The following is a 7503-nucleotide window of genomic DNA, read 5'->3' as shown; positions in this document are numbered from 1 at the left end:
CTTCTGACATGATTGAAGGGGCTGTTTATTTCCAGTAAGAAACTTCACTGTTTTGGGTCAGAAGTCTTGGTTTTCTATCAAAGGGCTACCAGCAAGAAATTTATCCTAGGAAACAAGAACACACTTTTTCTCTGATGGTTCCATTTTCTTCGCTATAGATCATCCTCCAGATGCAGAAAACCATCTGTTTTTACTGCTCACCAAGCATGGATAGCATTTATGTTTTTGGAATGCCCCGATGCATCTGATGTATTAATACCGGAGCCCACAGTGATAAAAAAAAAAAAAAGCACAGAGTAAATGTCTGCCTGCTTGGTGGCATGGGTTACATGGATCTTAGGGTACCTGAACTTCTTGGATCAAAGACACTAAATAGCTTACAACTCAGTAAGGAATACTGATTTTGTTTGGTTTTGTTTTGTTCTTATATTTCTAGAATGTAGTTAGAGAAAAAATGTTATAGGGAAAAGTAAAATATATTCTTTTGAAGAGATATAACTACAACTAAGTCAAATAAATATGACCAAAAGATATATATATAAGTTGTTAAATTTTAAAATAATGCACAGAGTTGCATTTGTGTTTCCTCAAATTGTTCAAAAAGATCTTCTAAATGTAGCTTATAAAAAATAAATGTTTCTTAAACTCCTTTCATAACCTACTAGAGCTCACTATCACTCCTAACTACTTTGTTGGGCAAGTGTAGAACATCACTGTAGGTTTCATATGAGGCTTCTATCATTTCTGCTAATTGTTCTACCATTTCTTGGGATGGGAGTGGGAGAGGCTTCAAAAGTTATTTAGTTTGGAAATGGCTCATCACAGTTTTCAGTATTTTACAAAATGACTCTTAATTGAGACCTGATAGGATATATATGCTTTAGTAGCTGAAAAGGACTGGAAACCAGCATTTAGTGGAAAGACCACTGAATATCAGACGACTCGTATCCTGGACTCTATTCTGGTACTTGACAGCTGTCTGATGTAGGGCTGCTCGTTATAACCTCCCTCAGGTTCTGCTATCTACAATGGAGTTCACAACACCAGCCAAGTCCAACTCAACTTTACTCTCACGAGGAAGTGAGATATAAGCGATGCAGGTTTAGAGACAGTAAATGGAATATTCTGATTTTATTTCTGGATTTAGTTTATGTTGGGACCTTGGACATCATACAAACCCTCCAAAATATAAGAATATTAGTTATTACCAACTACTTTCCTTTGACTGATGTAAAGTCCTCATGTATTCTGTAAGTATGTTGAATTAATTATTTGAAGATTATACTGTTTCTTAAGGATTCAAAATAAATATTATCAGAAAATCTTTGCAACTTAAAAGATTTTATGTACTTGATATGGTGTCTAAAACTTTTCTTGAATTTTAATAAAAAATGAGTCATATTTTTTTTATATGAGGTTTCAGTATAAATCCACACATCAACTTGGAAGGCATAGTTTTAATGCGGCTGCTGTACATTTTCTTCACAGCTTATTTGTTATGTCATTAGTCATTGTTAGGTCTATTAGTCACAAGTTTCAAATCCATAATGTGGTTGTCATTTTTAGTAATTATTTTTTAAGATGCTGACATACAATTTAGTGTGTTGAAATTCAGCTTTATTCACAGATTTCTCCTTCTGTGCTTTTGAAAATCAATGTGGATAAGCTCAAAATAACAGTGCCTCTCTACACTTTAAGCATTTTAGATGTGTCATCATATTAATTTTTTGCCCTCTACTATTTCCATTAATTAGTTTTGTCCTTTCACTTTTGCTGGTCAATGTGGACTAAATTGTAATTGCAACATTTCTATGAAATAATACCAAATTAAGGCTGATAGTGGCATGCTGTGAGTTAGTGAGGGATATTAACATTTTTGAACTTGGCAAGTTGATTTAAAACCAGATAGAATTAGAATCAACTTTTGATTTATGCTTAAATTCTAGGTGTGAAGAATTTTGAATACTACATCACGGTTAAAATTTCCTTGCAGTATCTGCTAAATATTGGTGGTTTGGAAACATGGAGCTTTACATTATCTCTATCCAATTCTACTGTCATTAGAAAGTTAAAATATGCAATGAAATAAGGAAAGAATTAAATCTCTCATGGATGTCTATATTAATTCTCATAATTGAATGAAATATTGACTTTAATATAGATTACCTAATGTGGTAGATTTTTATTCATTAAGGGAACATATAATCATTACCTACTCTGTACCAGATAATGTGCCAAGTGATGAGGGTGGAGTGATGAATAAAATTCAGTTCCTACTCCAAAAGAATTGAGTCTGGTGGAGGAAATGAACATGTAGCAACATGTGTACAATATAATTAGCGCCACATTGGAGGTATTCACTGCGTACTTTGGAAGCGCAGAGAAAAACCACTTGGAACTTCAGGTTTAGGAAAGGCTTTATGGAAGAGATGCCACGTAAACTCTCTCTTTAAAAATTTTTAAAAAATTGTAAATGAAATACATGGACGTGTAACAATCATAAAATAATTAGAAGAATTTGTGATCAAAGTACAGAACCATTTCTAGTCAACAGCTATTTGGTTTCCTAGAGGCAAGCTCTTTTAAATATTTTTTCTTGCATTTTTAATACTACATTATATAATTATAGTTCCTCTGCAAGTTTTAGGGTTATCATTTTGTTACTTCTGCAGGTTACTTTTGTGATATTAAATAGTACCCTGATATATTATTAAGAGATGATATTATCACCTATACTGTTTCCTCCACCTTTTTACCTTCATCGGCCTCTGCCATTGATCAGCTACTCTATTACTTTTATTTTCTTAAGATTATCATGTTTAATTTGATATGAAACAGCAACCAAGTCTTTCACTCTTTCTCCATAAATTGGCTCTGAAAGCCTACATTTTTATGACTGTGCTGGGTCATGCACTATGCTATGATGGAATGGATTCTCTTTTCTTGCTATCAGTTGCTTAAGATCATGCCAAAGATTTATTTTCTCCACATTTGAATCATGTCTTTTTACACAACTTTTTCTTTTTTCCTTTGGGTTAGCAATTGACTTTTCTGTCTTGTTTTAAAAAGTGTAATGTGCTTCTTACATTTTCACATATTTTCCCCACATCTTCTCAAATTGAAATCTTTTCCCAAATGCCTTCCTCCTGGCAGCTTTGATCCTCCTTCACTAATCCGAATCAGTTATTTTCTAGGACTACTGTACATGCTCTCTCCAGGAATGTTCTTCATTGCTTTCCTGGGTGGGATCCACACTTTCTAAACCCCGTATCTTCTCTTCCTCTTTCTTTTTTTGTCCCTTATTTTTCTACTTGGCATCATAAAGTAACCATTCAAGCAGAGATATGTAGTAAACAGGTATCACATTAACAAATGCGTTTATTCTGCTCTCACTATGTGTGTGTGTGTGTGTGTGTGTATGTGCACATGCCTGTGTGATTGGACTGTGTATCATTCTAGAATTAAAAAAATTTCCCCATAAACTGAAGGCATTCATCTGTAGCATTCGGTGTTGGTGATAAGTCTAAATCAATTCTCATTCTTTTTTAGATAATCTGTTTTTAATCTTGGAAGCTTTCATGGTTGTCCCTAGGTTTGGGTCTTAATTGTAATCATTTTGCTTGGCACTTTGCACTTTAAATGCTCATGTCTTTCAACTCTGAGAAATTTGGTCTGTTATTTCTCTATTAATTTCTTCCCCATTTTCTGCATTCATTCTTTTTTGAATTTCTATTCTTCAGATGTTGGACCTCTATGCTGATCTCCTACAACTCTTATCTTTTCACTCATGCTTTCTGGCTTTGAATTTCTGCTTTACACTCTAGGAGAGTTCCTTGACTTTATTTTCTAGCCCTTTATTTTTAATTCCATTTAGTTAGTTGTCTATTCTGCACTTTCCAGCCTCTAACAATCTGTTGCTATCTCTCATTAGCTGATAATATCTCTCCTACATTCTTCTTAGTTATGTATTAATTCCGCTTTTATGGATCTCTGTTTTTGTTTTAGTGGAGTTTCAGGAGAGATGAAAAGTACAGGTGTATCACTGAGACCTAGTATGAGTTTGTGAGGGAACCACAAGCAGTAACAGATTGTTTAAGGTTGAAGTATTAAACTAGGAATAGTAGGACATATGACTGAAATAATTGCTAGGCATCATATTGTGAGGGCCTCATAGCTACACTCTACTAAGAATTTTAGACTTTACCTTGCTGGCACTGAGTGTTTTAATCATGAGAGTAGTGTGATTACATAAGGAAGATACACTTGAAGACAAGAGGCAGGGATGACAGTTAGAAGGCTGTTGAAATAGTTCACATTGGTAATGAGGATCTGATCTAAAGCAGAAAGATCAGAACAAAGATGAGGCAGAAATGATAAAGAGATGGTGCAGAAGAAATGTCCAAAATTGATTAAAAATATGAAGGCAAGAAGTGATAAGAACTCCAAATATGGTAAATGCAAAGAAAACCACATGTAGGCAAATCATGATAAAACTTCTGAAAGCCACAAAAAGAAAATCTTAAAACCAGCTGGAAAGAAGATCTCTTACTTTCAAAGGAGCTAATAAAGGCAAAATAAATGTGTCAGCTATCGTCTCAAAATAAACAGTAGAATCCAGAAACTAATGAAATGATAATCTTTAAAATGCTAAAATAAAGTAAGATATGGCACAGCTTAAAGTTAAAGGCTAGTCTACTTCTACTTTTTCCTAATTTTCTATACATGAAGGAATGCCACTGTTCGTTGAGAGAAAATTTTCCTGGAATGATATCGAGTTCTACAAAATTATAAGAGAAGAAAGGTTTCATGGTGAAAAAACCACTGAATTGAATTCAGGAGGTTTGGAGATCATTGTGAAAAAGCATAATTTAAATAATTTTGTAAGATGTTGGGCTATTGGGCTAGATGGAGTAACTAAGAGATTGAAATACTCACCATTTAATATGTTCTAAAAGGTTAAGAATCATGTCCAATCTAGAAGCATGAGTCAACATTTTTTCTTTTTCTTTTTTTTAAAGATTTTATTTTTTTCCTTTTTCTCCCCAAAGCCCCCGGTACATAGTTGTATATTCTTCGTTGTGGGTCCTTCTAGTTGTGCATGTGGGACGCTGCCTCAGCGTGGTTTGATGAGCAGCGCCATGTCCACGCCCAGGATTCGAACCAACGAAACACTGGGCCGCCTGCAGCGGAGCGCGCGAACTTAACCACTCGGCCACGGGGCCAGCCCCAACATTTTTTCTTTTTAAAGATTGGCACCTGAGCTAGCATCTGTTGCCACTCTTCTTTTTCTTTCTTCTTCTTCTTCTTCTCCCCAAAGTACATAGTCGTGTATTCTAGTTGTGAGTGCCTTTGGTTGTGCTATGTGGGATGCCGCCTCAGCATGGCCTGACAGGTGGTACCACGTCTGTGCTCAGGATGTGAACCTGGAAACCCCCGGGGCCGCTAGAGCGGAGGGTGCCAACTTAACCACTTGGCCACGGGGCAGGCCCCTCAACAGCTCTAATGTTTCATAATTTCCAATTCTCTTTTCCAGTATACTTATCATAAGAAAGTTGATTCAGATTAAATGTGGCCATGTTTGGTAAATATATTAAGGCCAATAATATAATGAAATAAAAATTATGAATGGAAGGCTGTGTACTATATAGGGTTTATAAAGAGATAGGTCATAGTGGGTCTTCTTAAGAACTATTACATAGTAAATATGAAAATAGGACTGTGCAATTTTATGTCGAGGCAGATATTAGGAAAATAAAATTGAGAAGCGGTATAACAGCGATTGAAGGCATGGGCTCTGGAGCTCAATTGTCTAAGTGAAAACTCCAGCTCTTCAAATTATTAGCTGTGTGACCTTCAGAAGTTCCTTAACCTATCTGAATTTCAGTTTCTGCATCCATAAAACTATTTAAAGATTGTGGCATAAAGATGTAAGCATTCTTCAAATTAGCTATTCTTATTATAATGAAAAGTTGGCAAAGCAGAGTTACTACGTTCATGGTAATTATATAATATCTTTTACTGGATTCTGATATTTGGCTTAGGCAAAGGAAGTAGCTGAAGAACTCTGCACTTTACATAATAATGAAAGAGTGAAAAGAAGAGAAAAAAGTTTTGAATTCTTGCTAAATGATAGGAATTGTTTTGGCACTCCACATATATAATTTTCTTTAACCTTAAAACGAGTTTATAATGTAGGTAATATTTGTGTCTTTTTGCAGATGAGGAAACTGGCTAGAGATATGAAATATCCTAGATTATTGTCAATTTAACAAAATAATTCCGTTTATCCATGAGCAAGTGGGGTACATTTCAGACTAATTTTCTTAAATGAATCCTAGAAAAAATGTAATAGGTAGTTAACTGCTTCCATATAAAACTGATTCCTGGGGCTGGCCCCGTGGCCGAGTGGTTAAGTTCGCGCGCTGCGCTGCAGGCGGCCCAGTGTTTCGTTGGTTCGAATCCTGGGCGCGGACATGGCACTGCTCATCAGACCACGCTGAGGCAGCGTCCCACATGTCACAACTAGAAGAACCCACAACGAAGAATACACAACTATGTACCGGGGGGCTTTGGGGAGAAAAAGGAAAAAATAAAATCTTTAAAAAAAATAAATAAATAAATAAAACTGATTCCTAGTAGATGTAATCACACATCTTCTGTTAACAATGCTGTGTCCCTCCCTTCTTTGGCTGATTATTTAGTTTATCTATTGATTTCTTGTCTTTTTACTATCATTTTATTTGCAGTAGTGTCAATCAATTCTAGACAAAATTGAGAAGTAGATGGATTATATCTTTTCCTCCTAAGAAATACCTCTCTCATTTCTACTTTTCATGCACCCTATCCTCTAGCAAAAATTGTTTTTTTGACAAATGTCTGAAATCAATTATTTATAACTGGATATAAATTCAAGCTGTTTTTCATTCTCCTCAGAAGATTATCTCAAATCTTCTCTTTAGTAGAGGTTTCACTCTCTTAAGGGAAAGCTAGGCATTTCTGAATAAGCAAGGGAGACTTTGGGAAGCTGGGAAGTGATCTTTTCAGGAATTTCTGAAATATCATAAATTAGGAGGGGAGTAATTTACCTATATGTCATACAAATCTTAAAATAAAATAAAAAACTAAACTGATTGTTAATATCTGCTTGCTGAAAAAGATTTAAATGAGTTTTTAAAATGTTAAATACCACTTTCTAATAAGTCTTTGGTTTATTGGTCACCAGAATATGCCCTAAAGTAATTTGGAAGTTCCAAGTTTTTATATACAGTCAAATCATGTAACTTATTTTATACAGCAGTTAAATTTAGGTATCATTACTATGTTCAGATTATATTGGTAGGGTTGGCTCTTAGCTATACATCTGCAAAGATTGCCTATACTTGGATATATGAATGCCTGGCCTCTCTCAATTAGAGTCAGGCCTATACTGATCAGGAAAAATGAAAGGAAGTACTGATGACGGTATTTCTTGGACAGCTTCAGTGAACAGGAAATACTGGTCTC

Source organism: Equus caballus, chromosome 1 (genome assembly GCF_041296265.1).
Source record: "Equus caballus isolate H_3958 breed thoroughbred chromosome 1, TB-T2T, whole genome shotgun sequence".
Taxonomy (NCBI): domain Eukaryota; kingdom Metazoa; phylum Chordata; class Mammalia; order Perissodactyla; family Equidae; genus Equus; species Equus caballus.
The sequence above is the reverse complement of the archived record's forward strand: the minus strand, read 5'-3'. Positions refer to the sequence as shown.